General features: G+C 42.2%; 1 protein-coding gene and 1 pseudogene across 15 annotated transcripts in view; both read right to left on the minus strand.

Moving 5' to 3' along the window:
• Positions 1-18835, minus strand: part of MICAL3 (microtubule associated monooxygenase, calponin and LIM domain containing 3) — a 221544-nt gene that overhangs the window by 139658 nt on the left and 63051 nt on the right. The window lies entirely within an intron of this gene.
• Positions 12525-12643, minus strand: LOC132020927 (5S ribosomal RNA; annotated as a pseudogene).

The following is an 18835-nucleotide window of genomic DNA, read 5'->3' on the forward strand; positions in this document are numbered from 1 at the left end:
TAATTTTCCCAGCGAGACAGTCTTCTCTGTATCAAATGCTCAAGGCTAACCCCTACTCTACTCTGAGTCTTGTTGAGCTCTGACATCAGATGATCACTCCCACAGCTGTATCTCTAACTCCTTCACATGGGAAAGAGTCTATTTGATTAGAAATGAAACATCCAAAGAAAGGGAGTAACAAAATTCTTTTTTATGTTTAAGCAATATTAAAAATTCCCTAAGCAACACTCTGGCAGGGTCTTCAAAGTGTATAGCCCACAGCTACTACCTACTTGCACCACCCCCAGCCCCTGGGAATGACCCCCCCACCCTGTCCAAGGGGGTGCTGAAGTACTGCTGACACATTAGTTTCTACTCTCCCAAAGACCAATCATCAAAAACCAACTGACACAGGGCCTTTAGGCTCCAAAATTCCACTACTTAGAGCTCAAAGCCAGCAACCTATGAAGTTTTTCTACAGAGTATTAATTAATCTTTACTTACTTTAGTGCCAATGAGTTTAGAGTTGAGGTGATATAGCCCTGAAAGGGCCTAAAAACTATATTCCCCATCCATTCCTGTCCTAAAACTCCAACACCGCCAAGAGGCACAGGGCTGCCACCAGGCAGTCTTCTCTGGTTTGGCAGCAGCACAGTATGAGGTTAAAAGCTATTCCTTGCCCACTGCCTGATTTTCTAAAATCCTTGCCTAATTTATTACAGACATAGGACAACTGCTAATTGACCTGCTGGCTCTGGCATTTAGAAGGTAAACACTTTGGCTTGCTCCATGGACTGAAATCTAGAAACCGAGAGAACCCAAATGCTCCCTAGGGGCTATTATAAAGTGTTACTTACTACTTGACCCTCTCACCATTGTGGCTTAGGCAGACTCCAGGGAAGCCATCCTTGGGAGGAAGGCACCAAAGGATGCCACCTGCCCTTTCACAAACTGAGACTTCTATGCATGTAGTCACGAGTCAAGACTACTCAACAGCAAGCATTATAAGCTGAAGGGGGTGCATCTCACCCTCTAAAGTTCCCCTTTTGAGTATTAGGTATACCACCTGAAGAAATATCACTCACTTTGGGACAGAAAAAAGAAAGCATTCTAACTTAAATCTGTATTTGATCCAAATACTGGGCACGACAGACATAAACACTAAGTGTTAAAAAAAGACCCTTAACTAACAACCTTATATTTCCAAAGACACCTGACCGGAAGCAACAGAGAACCTCCAAGTACAGTGTGAGGATGGCAGGAACTCAATAATTTTCACAGTAGGATGACATCAAACTGGGCAGTCTTGCTTTGTGCTCTGGCTGCCCACCTCCTGTGTGGCAATTTAACCCACCTGTTTGTATTAAAGCCTCAATTCCCACTCGTAACAGTGAAGGTACACAGGACCCCTGCCCTCATAACTTATGGCTCTGGAAGAGAAAGTCAGTAATCACCCAATATGAAACAAACTTTACTGCAATTCAACTAGGTAGAGTGAAATTTGGGGTGAAGGCAGGAAAATGTTTTCACCTCATTTTCAGTCATCTAGACAACTTGGGGAGGAAAGCAGAAGAGGATAAAGAGGTTAGAAAATATACAGACAACTGGAAACATTACTTAACCTTTCTTCCCACTGAACCTTCAAATGGAACCGCTGAGAAGGGCCATATTGCAAGGTTCTAGTTGCACTGAAATAGTCTGCTTACCCTGTAACCTGGGTGTTAACAGCAGTAAAAAGATCAAGCAGCAAGGGAAAACAAGAGGCATCAGTTCAGAATAAACCACAAACTGAGTAACTGGCCTCTGTGCCCTAGAGAGCCTGAACTGCTCACCTTTTAGCCTCACAAAAGAAACAGAATTGGCTGGTAGTTCAACCAGGTTAGGTGCTGGATGCACTGGGCAGAGCAAGTGGAGAGGAGCCAGGCAAGAGCCACAAGCTGTGCCAGAGTCCTGAGAGAACCCTCCAGTACTTGGCCAAGAGCCAAGAGGACTTTGAGTAGGGCTTTGGTTGCCTGAAAAGAGTAGCATTTAGGCAGGAGAAATGGTTGCAGTGCTCAGGATTGGAAGGGATGTTTTTCTAAACAACTTTGGTGAGGTATAACTTACATACACAAAGAATCACTTGCTTTAAGTGTACAATTCAATGATTTTTAGTAAATTTACCAAGCTATGCAACCATCACCACTAAACCTAGTTTCAGAACATTTCCATCACTTCAGGGAGGCTTTTTAATAACTCCCAAACCTGAAGATGATTATGGCTTAGTTTAAGAGGCTAAAGAATATGAAGAAAGATGTTAGTATCCATTTGCTATTGCTGCCAATTCACCATCTGGAAAGGAACTCAGAGCAAGCCACAGAAGAGAAATCACAGCCGTCTTGTCTGAAAAGCACTTGGCTGGGCTTAGTTTGAGGGACGTGGAACCTTACACAATTTTTTTTTTTTTTTAAAGAAGTAACAAATGCTGCGAATAGTGGTTCCCAAACTAAAAGGAAGACAACCTTAATCTGTTTACATTTTCTGGCACCCTTCCCCAGTGATGTATCAGTAGTACTATTACACAAATCTCTTTTCATCGGACAGATTTTGAGTACTAGGGCAAAAGAATCAAACAGATCTCAATTAAATCTTGAAGGAGACACTGTCACTTCCCTCCTCAAAGCTGTGTGCTTTCAAAAGCACAGTGTAAAACAAGAGGTCTTGAATCCCAAACCCAATAATTTTCCAAACCACTGATCAAACAAAATAATTGAAATTTATGAAAAAAATGCATTAACCTTTTTGAAAACCATAAACATACAGGCATCTTAATTTTATCCATGGGATTGTAGGGTTTTACAGATGTCTTTTATCCTGAGATTGATGTTGGTCAAAAGCCATCAATTTTTCTTTATATGCAGGGTTAAAAAAAAAAAGAAGAAGCAGTGAAGGGACAACTGAATCAGAAAATCAGGAAAGGTTAGAAGGCTACAGGTCCACAACTCCCAAATACACAACTGAATTGCTTAGACATGAATACACTTCCCTGAGTGCATTTTACTATACTCATCTTCAGCACTCTAGAGGTGCGGGCCCTCCAAAGAACAATCAGGCTTGCTGAGGGAATACCCCAAGAGAGAAGTATGACTCTATTGAGAACAATCAGAAGGCTAATCCAGCAAAAGACAGAGGACTACACAACTGAACTCTCCTCCCCTGGTTTCTCTCGGGTTGCTCCTCTGACTTCTGCCACACCGAGAAATAATGAGAGCTCCCAGGACTCTACCCTTGACTTTTTCTTCCTTTTATTTCATTCTGCACCAATTTTGTAACTCCCTCCTGGACATCTCCATCAGAATATGTCAGGGCGCTCCAACTCAGGTACTCGAAACAGAACTCTTCATTGTCTCTTCCAAACTTGTCCACCCGCCCCCAACCCTGAATTGTAATCCTCGTATAAAACTGCCACCCAGCAAAGCCAGAATCCAGGTGTCAGCCTCCATATCTGTCTTCCCAAGTTCTCATTGGCGAAAAAAAGGGAGATGAGGATTATACTATACTAAGTACTGGAGGGAACACAGGACAGTACAAAATACATTCATTCCCATTTGGTCTTCCTAAATTACTCTCACATATCCCTTCCTATTCAAATTCATTGCCTTGAAGTTCATTATCTCTACATTAATTCCTACAACAGTCAAAACACACCTTTAGATCTCCTAGATGCAGATCCTGCCTCAAGGTAGGTTTTTTATTTTTTGTGGGAAGGTGCGTGCATGTGTGTGTGTCTCATAAAATTGATCACTTTAGCCATTTTATAAGGTATACAATTCAGCGGCATTAAGTAAATTCACAAAGTTGAATAACAATTACCACTATTTTCAGAACTCCTCTCATCACCCCCAACAGAAACTCTGTAATGCATTAAACAGTGACTCCCCATGTTCCCTCCCCTCCACCCCCTGGTAATCTCTATTCAGCTTTCTCTACGGATCTGCCTATTCTAAGTTACCTCATATATAAGTAGAACATATATTTGCCCTCCTCTTCCTGGTTTGCTTCACTCATCATAACATTTTCAAATGTTTATTGACAATGTAGCATGTACCAGAACTTCATTCCTTTTTATGGCTGAATAATGTTCTACCATCTGTGTACATTCATCCATCTTTAGACACTTGGGTTGTTTCTATCTTTTGGTTATTGTCAATAATGCTGCTATGAACACAGCTGTACAAGTTTACAGACCCTGTCTCAAGTTTGAAATTCCAGTTCATATACCACATTTCTTTCAAAGTGATCTTCCTAAACAAATCGAATCATGCCACTCTCTTGTTTTCATACTCTGAAAGACACCATCTTCCTGAAAGACTAAACTCCTTGGCTGCCCCCCCATGCTAGCCCCGGCTTCAACCTCATCCTCATCACTCTCTACATCTGCCTTCATGTGCCCCATGCTTCAGGCATTCACATCTGCTGGCTGCTCCAGAAACATGCTATGCTCTTTCCTGTACATTTTGTTTTCAGAGCTTACAACATGCATGCCCACCCATGCACACACATTTGACCTCCTTCAATCTTCTCTAAACCGAGGTTGATGATAAATATGAACCTACTCGTTCATCAGGGCTCCCTTTCCACATTTTCTCTGAGCGCTTCTCTGCCCAACTTTTTTGCTCTTCCCTTCTTCCTAGGTATAGATCTCTCCTCTACTCCTCAAATACCTACCACTGGATTCTAAGCTCCTAGGGGATAGCGAGTTTCATAGCCAGGTTTCTATCCTCAGCTTTTAGCTGAGTCAGATCCACAAGTAACATTCAAAGCTTTATGGAATGAATTAAATTTTTGGCTTGTGTGTATGTATTTTGAGTGCTCAAGATAAACTGTATTTTTAAAAAGCAACAGAAATATCTGTGGGTCCTATATTTTATTTTTAAAACCACATGTAGGTTGGGTTGCTAATTTCCAGTCCTGAACTGTATTAATTCCCTGAGAAAAGAGCAATAAATAAACACATTTTTTCCAAAGGCTTCCCTCTTCAAACATGCCTGAAGCCCCACCTATTCACTGTTTCAGAAGGAACATGCCTCCTTAAAACTAAAGGGCTACCTGTAACAGAAAAATCTCATATCCAGAAGATGCAAAGGATTTGTACAAACGAATAAGAAAGATGTAGACATCCAGTGAAGAAGGAGCTAAGATCTGACCAGGTACTTCACAAAAGAAGATATCCGAGTTGCCAAAAAGCATATGAACAGGCACCCAATATCATTAGTTATCCGGAAGAGATCAAGCAAAACCACAATGAGATACTATCACACATCCATTAGAATGACTAAAATCAAAGACAGACAATACCAGGGGTAGAAAAGGATATGGAACACCTGAACTCTCAGATACTCAGTGTGAACTGGCACAACCACCTTGCAGACTGTTCAGCAGTAGTTCCTGAAGCTAAACATCCCTTTAATCATATAAGCCTCTGAAATTCTATTCTTGGAAATACATCCAAAAAAAATAAAATGTCTATGTTGATCAAAAGATAAATATAAGAATGTTTATAGCAGCTTTATTCATAATACCCCCAAACTGGAAACCACCCAAATGACCAAAAATAGCAAAATGAGAAATAAGCAGCAGTTATACTCCTATACTAGAATACTATGCAGCAGTGAAAAAGAACGAACCACTGCAACGTGTAACAACACAGATGAACTCACAGATTAATGGTGAGCAAAGAAGGCAGACACACAAAAGGATCATACTGCACGACTCCATTTATATAACAATCATAAGCAAATGCAATTCAAATCTATGTGCAGAAGTCAGTCAAAATAATGACTGCAGGGTGCCTGGGTGGCTCAGTTGGCTAAGGCGTCTGCCTTCAGCTCAGGTCCTGACCCCACGGTCCTGGGATCGAGTCCCACATTGGGTTCCCTGCTCTGCGTGGAGCCTGCTTCTCCCTCTGCCCCTCTCTGTCTTTCATGAATGAATGAATAAATAAATAAATAAATAAATAAATTTTAAAAAATGACTGTAAGTGATGGGGTGGTATTACAGTCTGGGAAGGGGCAGGAGGGGGCCTTTAGAATCCTGATCTGGATGGTGTGCTGGACAGTGCTGTGTCAGCTTAGTTAAGCTGGGAACTATGTTCCCCAGAATCCCGTTAGGGTTCCAAGTTAGAGATGGCCAAAAAAGGAACTTGCATGAGATTTGGAAAATGGTACTGAATCAGTGGCCATTACTCTCTGAAGGTCTTAGCAGTCAAATGTGGTAATGGACAGAGACAGAGATCCCTGGCAGGTTCCAGCAGGTCCTTGTTCTCCCCTATACTGTTCTTCCATCTCACTGTTGACCCTCTGATCCACCACCAGACAACTGGCTGTAGACCAGAATGGATAGTAGCTGCCTAGAGGCTATGGCTTCCCACAAAGCTCTGTAGGTGGCTCCACCCCAGAAACAGATGCGGCAGACTTCTCAGACTTCCCTGTAGCCTCTGACTTGTCCTCTTATGCTGATGCTTCAGGCAGACTCGCTAGTGACTCTTCTCTGATTCCAATGCCCCACTTTGGACCTTCGCTTTCCTAGCTCTTCCCTCAATCGAGTAAGGTCTAATTTCATGAATTTCTGTAATAAATCCTTTATAACCCAAATTCACAGTAGCTCAACTTCCAACTGAACCCAGTCAGACACATACAGATATTTACATATATAAAAATTTTAGTTGCAGGGGTGCCTGGGTGGTTCGATCACGGAGCGTCTGCCTTTGAGTGCAAATTAAAAAAAAAAAAAAAAAAGTCAAAACGAAGGGATTGGGAGGGAGACAAACCATAAGAGACTCTTTAAAAAATTTTTTTTAAAAAGGTTTTATTTATTTATTTGGCAGGCAGAGAGAGAGAGGAGGAAGCAGGCTCCCTGCTGAGCAGAGAGCCTGAAAGGGCTCGATCCCAGTACCCTGGGATCATGACCTGAGCCAAAGGCAGAGGCTTTAACCCATTGAGCTATCCAGGTGCCTCATCACAAGAGACTCTTAAACTCACAAAACAAACTGAGGGTTGCTGGGGTGGTGGCAGGTATAGGGTGGCTGGGTGATGGACATTGGGGAAGGTACGTGATATGGTGAGTGCTGTGCAATGTGTAAGCCTGATGATTCACAGACCTGCACCCCTGGGGCAAATGATACATTATAGTTAATAAAAATAATTAATTTTTTTAAAAAGTCAAAAAATAAACCAAAAAAGGGCATCTCTTCAGGGTCCTAAGAGAACTGCAATCTGAGGGGCATCCAGCAGCATACATGAATGAAACTTACACTATGCCTCACATACCAAGGAAGAACCTGACACAATGCTACTTGGCATAAGATCGGGATAGACAGCTGGGAACCCAAGGGGTGCGGCCTCTGACCAAGAGCCAGGGTGGTACACTTTATAAATAGTAAATAGGACACATGCTCCCTGCCTGGCAAGCTCTCAACTCCCAAGAGTAAGTTTTCACTTTCCAAGGGAGAGTCACCAAATTCAATGTGCACATGAGTTTAGGGGTCTCTAAATGGGTAGAAAGGGACATGTGGGAGAAGGGGAGAGATGAGTCACAAATCCAGCCTGTGGCATTTAGAACCTGCAACCGGGAGGTGCAACAGCAGTCTCAGGCACAGACACCCTGCCTCTGGTTGTACCTACAAAAGAATGAGATGTCTACCCGGGCATTCCCAAAGCAGCTATTTTCCAGGCAGAAGACCAAGAGGTCTTGCCCCCTTTCACCTCATTCATCAAATTATTTGTTGAGTTTGCAGTGTATGTCAGGCCGAGGAAGTTTACTGTTATGAAAATTTAAATACAGGGTGCCTGGGTGGATCAGCTGGTTAAGCATCTGCCTTTGGCTCAGATCATGAGCCTGGGATTGAGCCCCACACTGGGCTCCCACCTCAGCAGAGGAAGTTTACTGCCTATGGAGCATATGGACAGAAAACAAGTAAGCAAACAAGCATATCATTACAAAATATGAGTGCCAGGAAGGAGATGCAGATTCTCTGACTCAGAATAATAGGAGGGGCCCTAAAATAAGTTGGTCATGGAAGCTCTTCTGAGTAGGTAACTTAAAGCAGAGGTCTAAAGGACAAGAAGAGGGAACACCATGTGCTCAGTCTTGAACATTTCCACAGGTTTCCTCTCTAATTCTTTTTTTTTTTCCTCTCTCTCTCTCTAGCTGATTCTCAGTGCCATCTTCCTCTACAAAGAAAATGGAGTCTTGGAACACTGAAAAAATACAACACAATACAATACAACACGGGAGTGATGTCTGTCTATATACTGCTCTCAACCACACCACCATATAGGTAGCATTTCCTGCTTCTTAAAGCACTTTCACATATATTACACTACTTACTCCCTGCACAGTTGAGTATGGAAGGCAGATGCTAATGTCCTCCTCTTGACGGCCAGAGAAAATAGTTGTTAAAGATGAAATAAGTTGTCCTGAGTCACACAAAAAGCTACCAATACCACTGCAATTTAAAGGTTAAAGTCTCTCCATTATTCTCCCTCTGCTTCTTTATATCATACTTTTAAGCAAGCCCAAGGTCCTTCCAAGGACTCATCAACCCTCCAAGGACAACAATTTAAATTAGATAATATCAAAGTAGCCTTCCCCATCTACTTCAGTCCTGTACTTACTTACTGTAAGAAGACAAGTTTAGCCCAAAGCAGGGGAAAAAAAAAAAGGATGCTCACTATCAAAGATGGATTGCTTACTTTGCCGTATCCCACAATGACTTCTATCATGGCACCTATAAGGTTAGTTATACTCCAGTATAACCCAGTATAACCAGTTTATGACTGTCTCCCAGATCTCTAAGTTCTCAGGGACAAGGAGCATGTCCTATTCCCAGCATTAAAGCAGTTAAGATAGGAGTAAACCAAACAAACTTTAAAAACCAAAACTCATATATTCTCTTCTCCCTCTTATAAATGGTCGCAGCAATCAGATTTCAAGCTAAGAGTAAGATTTTACAAATACTCTGTGCTTTGGAAGGATGAGGCTTAAGAGGTTTATTGGCCTATTTCTTGTTGATTATAACAACTGTCACCATTTACTGAACTTTCCTATGTGCCAAACATTGTATGCTGGCACTTCACAGAAATCTTTTAATTTGATCTTCACAAGAGCCCTACAAGACCTCTTATGATTCTCACTTTGCACATGAGAAAACTGAAAATCAGAGGATAATTAACCTGTCCAGCTAATAAGCTGAAAATGGTAACATTCAAACCCAGGAGTGCATTACTCTGAAGCCCAAATTATCCCATCTCTTCCCCAAGAAGTCTAATGCGTCAAAAATGGAATACAAACATAGACCTCTGAAGGGCGACCAGAGCACCCAATGGGAAAGGAAGTCGTTCCAAACCTTAGACATTTGATATCATGATTTATTATACCACCAAGCACAGCAGGGTTCAGCTCCAACCACTGCTGAGGGAAAGATGGGGAATGGGGGGTGGGAGGTAGTTTCCTTACAAGGAGGCCCCTAACGACATCAAACCCGAGAGCTAACTGTGCTATACTCTGGTGCCAAATACAGTTTTAGACAAAAGATTTGGATGTCAAGATGAATTAGGAATCCCTTGCTCTAAGACGATGCTTTGATAATCAGATGACTGGAGACTAACTGACTAAATGGAAGCTGAGCAGAGAGTGAGGCCACTTCTGCCTTGTGTTCCCACCAGTGCTCCTGGCTCTAGCTGAAATCTCAAGGACATTAAGCACTTACAGCAAAAACCATTTGGGTAACAAGTTAATGAAGGATAAATATCCATCCATACAGTCACTAGAGATCATGATTCCAAGTAAATACCGGGCTCCTGCTCCCAAACCCCTGGCCACCGCGTGGAACACTGCGAGCTCCCCAGTTAAAGAGGGGAATGGATGGGGCTGAAATGTGGCTACAACCCCACTCAGAAAAATATACACCTGGTAAGGAGCGGCATGCACACACTACTCACACAAAGGCCCTCTCGGAGCCAGTGATGGCCACGCACCCCTGACTTACATCAAGGAGAGCAAACACCATGAGATAGGCCATGAAGCCCATGAGTGCCGATCTGGACTATGGGCAGCAAATTCGCCAGGTAAAAGGGCTCAGATTCAACTCTGTGTACCTTGTCAAGGACAGACCCATCTGTCTCTACAATTCTGAAATTGTAATCACTTCACTTCTAATCATAATTAGAAATGAGAACTACTTCCTGGCTGGAGAGAGACTTGAGAAACTAGGCTCCTATCTTTATATTAAATTAGAGCGACTGCCCTCTCCGAAGTCAAACAGTCCTACCCACTACTGCCTTGTCTACTATCAGAAAGTTACCTCACTCAAGGCACCTTGGAAACAGGTGACACCCGTTCAGAAAACATCTGGACACACTTTAAGGAAACATAGGAACATGTTATTATATTTACTGAAGATACTAATACTCCTCCAAGTAGCCCTAGAAGTCATGTCATCACTATCAGCAATCCTGTTCTGTTCCTAGGTCAGAACATGCCTATAAGATCACTACAGAAGGCCCTGGGCTTTATAACTCGGAGGCCAAGGACAAAAGGCTGGCAAAGAAATGCCAAGGTCTAAAGGTTCTTCCCCAACCCCCACTACCAAACATACAATGAATTTTTCTTCCTTTATTGGCAAAATGAAATAATCAAATTATAAATATATTATTTGCAAAATCTTTAAAGATTTTCACCTTTGCCTTTTTAAAAAATTTTTTTAAAGATTTTATTTATTTATTTGACAGACAGAAATCACAAGTAGGCAGAGAGGCAGGCAGAGAGAGAGAGGAGGAAGCAGGCTTCCCGCTAAGCAGAGAGCCTGATATGGGGCTCGATCCCAGGACCCTGGGATCATGACCTGAGCCAAAAGCAGAGGTTTTAACCCACTGAACCACCCAAGCGCCCCTCACCTTTGCCTTTTAAATAAAGTATACATATGTGCTATATTTTCAAGACAAAGGAAATAGGTAAATTTACTTAATCACAAGTTATAAAAATATATGTACTACTCAGCCATAAAAATGAAGTCTTGCCATTTGTGACAATGGACCTAAGAGGGTATTATGGTAGATGAATTAAGTCAGAGACAAATACCAGATGATTTCACTTATATGTGAAGAATAAAAATAAAATAAATGAACAAACAAACAGATGCTTGAATAAAGAAAAGAAAGTGGTGGTTGTAGGGGCAGCGAGGTACAGATGACAAGCAAAATAGGTGAAGGGAATTAAGAAATACAAACTTCCAATTACAAAACCAGTAAGTCACCACCTAAGTAACCTATTCCTGATTACAATCACTGACTTTGTCAATTATCAAAATAGAGTTACAGGGAAAATAAAATAGTTAATGTTATTTCAAAAGATGTTTAAATCTATACATTAACCTGACTTCTGGGCAAAAGGACCCAACTGAATATCCTCAAATCATTAATTAGCAAAAAAAGCCTGGGACAGATGAAGTTTATAAAGAATGTGATAACACATGATATTGAAATTTTCTGCACTGTCTTCCATAACATTGTAAATATGTTAATAAGTAATATTGAGATGACATTTTTCCAGGAAGCCTATAAACATTGGAATTCTTTCTGCTCCCAGCCACCATATTCAAAAAGTTCCCAAAGACCATATATGAGAGGTATCCAATGACTGAGAAGCTAATCATCTTTATTAACATATTTTGCATCCAAATGCCAATATTAATTTGGGCTAAACCATGTCATGAACTTCCTTTTCCTGGAAGGAACCTACACACTCCAGATTAGGACCCCAAAAGCAAATAATCAGGCTTCCTTTGTATTCTCTTAAAAGACTAATATGTTAATATATTATTTGATTACTGAAAATAGGTACTGAAATGAGCTAAGAAATTTTAAAAATGAAATAAGTCATGGAGATGAAAAGCACAGCATAGGGAATATTGTCAATAATATTGTCATAATGTTGTATGATGACAGATGGTGATTATTACTTATCTTGGTGAGCACTGAGTAATGTACTGAACTGTTGAATCACTATGTGAAACTAAATATAACATTGTATGTCAACTATATTTCAATAAAAAGCATGTAATATTTAAAAATTTTTTAAATTTTTTAAATTTTTAAAATGTTGAGGGGGGGCGCCTGCATGGCTCAGTGGGTTAAGCCTTTGGCTCTGGTCATGGTCTCGGCGTCCTGGGATCGAGCCCCGCGTTGGGCTTTTGGCTCAGCAGAGAGCCTGCTTCCTCCTTCCTCTCTGCCTGCCTCTCTGCCTAATCTCTCTCTCTCTGTCAAATAAATAAATAAAATTAAATTTAAAAAAGTTTAAATGTTAGGATTGTTGCTCTAGTTAAACTGAGCTACATAATTTATTTGATGAGAATGAAATGTTACATTTAATGATAAACCAATGATCTAAAATTGATCACATTATATCTTTCTAATATTAAAAATTTCAAATCCTATATATCTCTATTCAATAAGGGATTGTTAATACTGATGATCACTCGATTACTATGGTTGGATTTGAATAAAGGGAATAAAAAGTCATCAAGATTATCAGTAGGGCTCCCATCCAAGTACTAACCAGGCCCGACCCTGCTTAGCTTCCGAGATCAGATGAGATCGGGCGCGTTCAGGGTGGCATGGCCGTAGATGAGGAAGTGGGGATGCAACATGGGGGCTTAAGTGGGTAGGAGAAGAATCAATGAAACAAGATGGGATTGGGAGGGAGACAAACCGTAAGTGACTCTTAATCTTACAAAACAAACTGAGGGTTGCTGGGGGGAGGGGGGTTAGGAGAAGGGGGGTGAGGACATTGGGGAGGGTATGTGCTTTGGTGAGTGCTGTGAAGTGTGTAAACCTGGCGATTCACAGACCTGTACCCCTGGGGATAAAAATACATGTTTATAAAAAAAAAATAAAGATTATCAGTAGGGCTAGTGCTCACTCTTCCTCAATGGAACTGATACAAAATTTACTGAATACCTTACTTTCAATAGTCAACACCAAATGGGGAAGACTCCTGAGCTTCTTATGTTACCAAACTTTTCTTCCCATAATGCCCTGAACTTCCTTGTTCCTTCTCTTACCTTCAAGCCTCAAATCTGGCCATTGTGCATTCTATAACTATCACTCCATACCCAACCAACTCCCCTACATATACAGCCTCATTTCCCAGAGCTTTCTCCCTATTCTTGCTTGAACTGAACTTTCTCCTAAGGCATATCCTCTGTAGTCTTTCCAAGTAGGTACTTATTAAGAGGCAATATGCTTGGAGTCCACTGATTTCCATGGTGTCTTCCAGATTTCACCTGTCTACCATCTTATAGGATACCTGGACGTTTCAGAACCAAGGTCTGATTTTTTTCTTTTTTTCTTTTAAGATTTTATTTATTTATATGACACACAGAGAGAGAGAGAGATCACAAGCAGGCAGAGAGACAGGTAGAGAGGGAGGGGGAAGCAGGTTCTCCGCTGAGCAGAGAGCCCAACATGGGGCTTGATCCCAGGATCCTGAGATCATGACCTGAGCTGAAGGCAGAGCCTTAACACACTGTGCCAACCATGCGACTCCCAAGGTCAGATTTTTTCTATTAACTGCACGGGGGTGGGCAAGGCAGAGGGAGAGGGACAGAATTTGGGTGAGGGAGGGTAGAGGGAGAAGAATCTTAAACAGCCTCCATACCCAGTGTGGAGCCTGATGTGGGGCTCAATCTCACAACCCTGAGATCATGACCTGAGCCAAAATCAAGACTCGGATGATTAACTGAATGAGCCACCCAGGTACCCCTCATTAGCTGCCATTTTAATATCTGGTCTTTCTGGGCCAGTTGAACACCACTTCAAAAACAAGATTTCACACAGGTGAAAAGTATTTGTGAATCAGCCCACAAAGAAGAGAACTGATCCTGATGAAGGTTGTTAATCTGTACAACACAACATTAGAAAAGGCAAATCAAACCTGAAGATCAAAGGGAACAGCAAAGGACTAGTTCCATGAAACAGTCAAGTCCAGTGGTAGAAGATACAAAGAACATAACATACCTGGGAATAAAAGAAAAAAAAATTGCTTATCACAGGAAAGAGGCAAAGGTAGTATAAACTCAAATCTGTATAAATACAAGAGCAGTGGCAGCTACAGAGGGGCTCAGAAAGGGAAACTAGGTAGAGAAAGGCATAGAAATGAGGTAGTGAATACTTAAGGAGTTAAAGAACATTTTCTCAAACAATGGGCTAATTTCTTCTCCAAGAAAAAGCCATAAATTCTGCCTCCAACAGGTTAGTGCCAAATGCTCAGAGAGCTATTAAATCACAGTGTAATAAATTACACAAAACCAGCCAAAAGCCATGCAAACTCCCACAATCAGGTCAGAACTCTGAAAGAATGATGGGCCAACCTACTCCTTCCCACCTGCACACTAAAAGTGTACAAGACACCCAACTGTGCTCAGAGGCCACCAGACAACTGAACCAGGTAGAGCACTTCTTCCCCCCACTTGATCACAGGTACAGCAGGTGCTTGTACTCAACACTGACTGTTCCCCACAATTCTGGTTCTCTTAGACTTATATTGAGTCTTCATTTTGGTTACTGTGGGGTAAAATGAGGCAAAGAGCTGTTCTACACCATTTTTCTCTGGCCTGAAGAAGTGAACAAAAACACTGTCTACTTAGCCAAGTTGAAAACCCAGCCATTCCCAGGAGGGGAGACAAAGCCTTCCATCAGTGGAGAGTGGTAACAGCAGGCCAGGGCCTTGAGCATTTAAAGCACTTCCCCATTCTCAGTTTTTCTGGAGAAATCTGGGGCTCAGAGAGATGCCCTCAGCAGACTATGACTGGGTTCCTCCCAGAAGACAAGGGGTTCCCTTGCAAAGATGGAAGTTAAAAGAAGGAAAGAAGAAGTAAGTTGAGCCGTCAAATGCCACACCAGAGCAACAGGTGTCACTGCTCAGAAAATGTAGGCAATTCTCAACTATTAGAATTATTTGATGATTAAGAATTTGATGATGGGAAAGAAACTACCACGTACTTCAAATGTACCATTCTGGGGGTACATTTTACTATACTCTTCAGATCAGCTATTTATTCATTAGACTCATCAAGAAACTTGACAACATTTACCAACGTTCAGGCCCTACCCCGGATCAATCCAATCTGAATCTCTGTGGTGGGATGGGTAGGTATATGTCACTCTCCCCACACCATGATTCTGCTGAGCCACCAAAGTTGAGAAGAAAGGAAACAGAAGGCAAATTAAGGAATGCAACACACATCTGGCTGAATAATGAAAGGCTTATCTACCTTCGAGTAGGCTTTCTCCCTTACATTCATGTCAATCACATATTTGAAAAATCTCTACTATCCCCAAACTTAAAATAACATTAACAAAAAGGGAGCTTCCCAGCAAAGAAATGAGTAATATTCCACACAGCTCAAGGAAATGGTGTGCCTAATCTTTCAGTGTGTATGTTTTGTTCAGGAAAATGTAAACCAGCTGTAATGTTCTGTCTCTCCTGGGGTGAAGTTACACTGCAACGTATCTAAAGATAGCCCAGTGATTGTATGTTTGCAGGGAAGCACAGAATTAAGCACAATCCAAGTGGGTGAAGAAGACTGTATGTGAGTGACTGTAGTTGCCAGGCCAGCTTTAGAGTTTCCTTTTGTCCAACAAGTCAACAAATCAAAGTCCTGGGTGCTTCAGTGAGAGTAAATATAGACTGCCCCCACCAAGGACAGCTCTGTGGGTTGGGAGGGACTCCTATCCAGGCCTCTGTCCTACCAATGATGCCTCCTGTCAGATATGCCTCACCTCCTCCACTTACCAGAGTGGTGTGACTTTTCCAGTCAATCTTTTTGGAAATGGTCATTAAGGTTAGTGGTAATTCAAGTATGACCACAACTCTGAAAAAAGAAAGGTAGGTTGAAAAAATATGTCCTGAGGTAATGTGTAAAATCTAAGGGGAAAGGCTTTCACATGCTCAGCGACCTTACCAAGTCTGAAGACCGTCGTCAGTGGATACCTGACGAAAGACAGAGCTTTGTTTAGATGCTTCACTCATTGGTGCTATCTGTGGCAGAAGCCCCTGAAGGAGCCTAGACTCTCCCCTAGGCTTCCAGATGTTTTGAGCAGCTATAGATGACAAGGGTCTATTAATGCTGGTAATTCTGCTGCACAGTATAAGGTGAGCCCAACCCCTGATGTCAACCAAGGCAGTCCTGAAGGTTCAAGTCTGATGGGTCCCACCCCAGATTCAGGCCAGGCCTAACTGCTCTGCCTGTACCACAGTAGGCCCAGGAAGGTCCAAGGTGAAAGTGAATCTCATCAAGTCCATTCAAGACTAGAATCACATGTAACTTCTCTTCCTTGGGCTCTTCAGATCAGATGTAACACTCCGAGGTTGTACCATCCCCTTAATTCACATACTAGAGTTGTCGTTATAGAGCTGAAGTTTACTTCCATGACAGAAGCATGCTGACAGCAAGAGTTGCCAAGTTCTGTGAGGAACCAAGTGAAATTTTTCCAATTATTATTTATTTTCCTGAAATTAACTCCTATTACTATCCTTTCTTGGGCCAATATAGTTTCCTTGAAAATACCTCTATCCATCCCTTAAACAGATTTAAAGCAAAAAGGATCAAAATCTCTTCTGTGCAAAAAGCAGTAGGTCCTCTTGGGAAAAAACAAAGGCTCTTTCCATATATGAGAAGCTTCCCTATTCCACGTGCTGGAGACTGAGCTTGATGAGTAAATCAAAGTGATCTGTTGCCATGGCTCTGCTCCCACCTTTTTCCATCTCATTTGAGAGCATGAACTGGAGGAGACAACAGAGCAAGAGCTCTGCTGTCTGCTGTTTTTCGTCCTGGCCCACAGAGAAAACAATCAGTTTGAGTTTTATGCCATGACATCATCAGCCACCAATCAACACAGAGAAGGTGGAGCAGGTTCTGTGAAGGAAGCCAACCATAATGACTGTCAAAGACGGTGCAGGTGTGAGGAAGGGTTTTCTTTTACCCTGTTTTTGTGTTAAACTACAGGAGAAAGTGAGAAGTAGAGGGAGAAAAACTTGTCTATGGAAAAAATATAGAAACTCCGCAATTCCCTACATGTAAGTAAAGACCATCTAGGCCCCTATACCTGTCCCTCTCCACCTTCCACTCCTGGCAAGACTGACACAGAAGCCTTTGTTCTGGGAGGCACTGAATGGAATCTTCCCAGTGCTCCCTGCCAAGGAGGCTGTCAGTTTTAGGAAAGTTGTTTTTTGTTACCTGAGTGTGCGCGAGTGCATATGTATGTGTTTTCAAGCAGGATTTCAAAGTAGCAAAGGGAGTGGGAAATATAAGGAAAATACTTTGCTTATCTAGACATTAATTAAATCTCTACCCAGAAACAAAGCTGTTCTTACCGGTGCATGACAGCTGGAGGTTCTGGGGACTTGGTTATTTTCAGTACATTTTCCTCCCAGAAAACACTGACCATCTTATGAATGAAGCTGTTTAGCCAAGGTTAGAATATGCAAGAAGAGAGGGGGTGTTGGTGGTAGGGGGCACAGGGATCCAGGAGAGTACAGGGTGAAGGAGAAAACTCACAGAGCAAATATTGTTTACAATTGCAGAGCCAAGCTAATGCAGTCTCTCCGCCTGTTCAAGCATATTATTACATTAAGTCCTGAACAATAAAGTTGGAGGCAGAGAGAGCAGCCTCCGCTTTGGCTAATGGCACGAGGGCAACATTCCATGCAAAGTCTGCCCAGCAACGTGTGCGCCAGCTCTCCTGGGACTCTACAAGCTGAGACTGCTGGACACAGCCAGGCAGCAAGGAGAACAAGCACTCAACTCTGATTAAAGGCCAGAGCGACTAGGTTGCAAGAGATGGGCACTACGTTCACATGACTGTATGAGAAAGCATGTAGGAGGAACTGCATTTTTAAATGAAAATAGGGTACAACTGAACATATTAAGAGAAGCAGAGGCTGCTGGGCCCTCAAATAGCCCTCTGAGAGCCAGGCACACCATGCTGGTAGAAGGGGGAGGAGTTACTGGGAAATCACTGCCCTATTTATTTCTGATAATATCACTACACCCCTCTGAGCTCTTAAAACTTACTCTATGATAAATATAGTATCGAATGCCATTAAATATAAATGTCTCAATGGGACTCCATTTTTTTAAACAGTATGACTAGATAAGATTAAGTCAGTCGATATAATCTAATATTAGGTTCAGGCTAGACTTACTCTAGCCTTTTAGGGATGACTGCTGTCAACTGTGATTCTCCCTGACTTCCAGAAGAGAACATTCAGCTTTTCTCTCACATTGCCATTTCTGTCTTTACCTTCTTCCAAAAGTTGTTTCTCTTGCTGGGTGAGAGTTCCATTTGTCTCCGTACTTCCTTCCCCGGTTGGGCTCAGAACTGCCAGCTGATAGCCTAGGTCTTAAAACTACCCAATGGCTTGTGCTTCCTTTTCCTCAGCCACTAATATACATGAAAGTCTGCATTCAAGGACGCTGTGGGCTCTGGGCTCACACTGAGGTTCACCCTGGCCCAATGTGAAAGCAGGGTCCTTGGCTAGCTTACCCCACAGACGGTAGTACCACCATCTTCTGTGAGTCCCAAGTGCATCCCCACCCACCGCAGGACAGTCACCTGTGGCAGAAAAAAAGCCGACCCTTAAGAAGATCCTCAATCATTGATATTCCCACATTTCCCCCCAAGTAAAACAGCAAAATTCACAGGAGGAAATGCTTTCTTTTACCAGAGAAGCTATGCCTTGTGACTTGGATGTCATGGGGTAATGTGGACCACAACACCCAGGGAGAGGAGTTCTGTGAGAGCAGTGGGGTTCCCCT

The sequence above is a fragment of the Mustela nigripes genome, chromosome 6 (assembly GCF_022355385.1).
Source record: "Mustela nigripes isolate SB6536 chromosome 6, MUSNIG.SB6536, whole genome shotgun sequence".
NCBI classification, from domain to species: Eukaryota; Metazoa; Chordata; class Mammalia; order Carnivora; family Mustelidae; genus Mustela; species Mustela nigripes.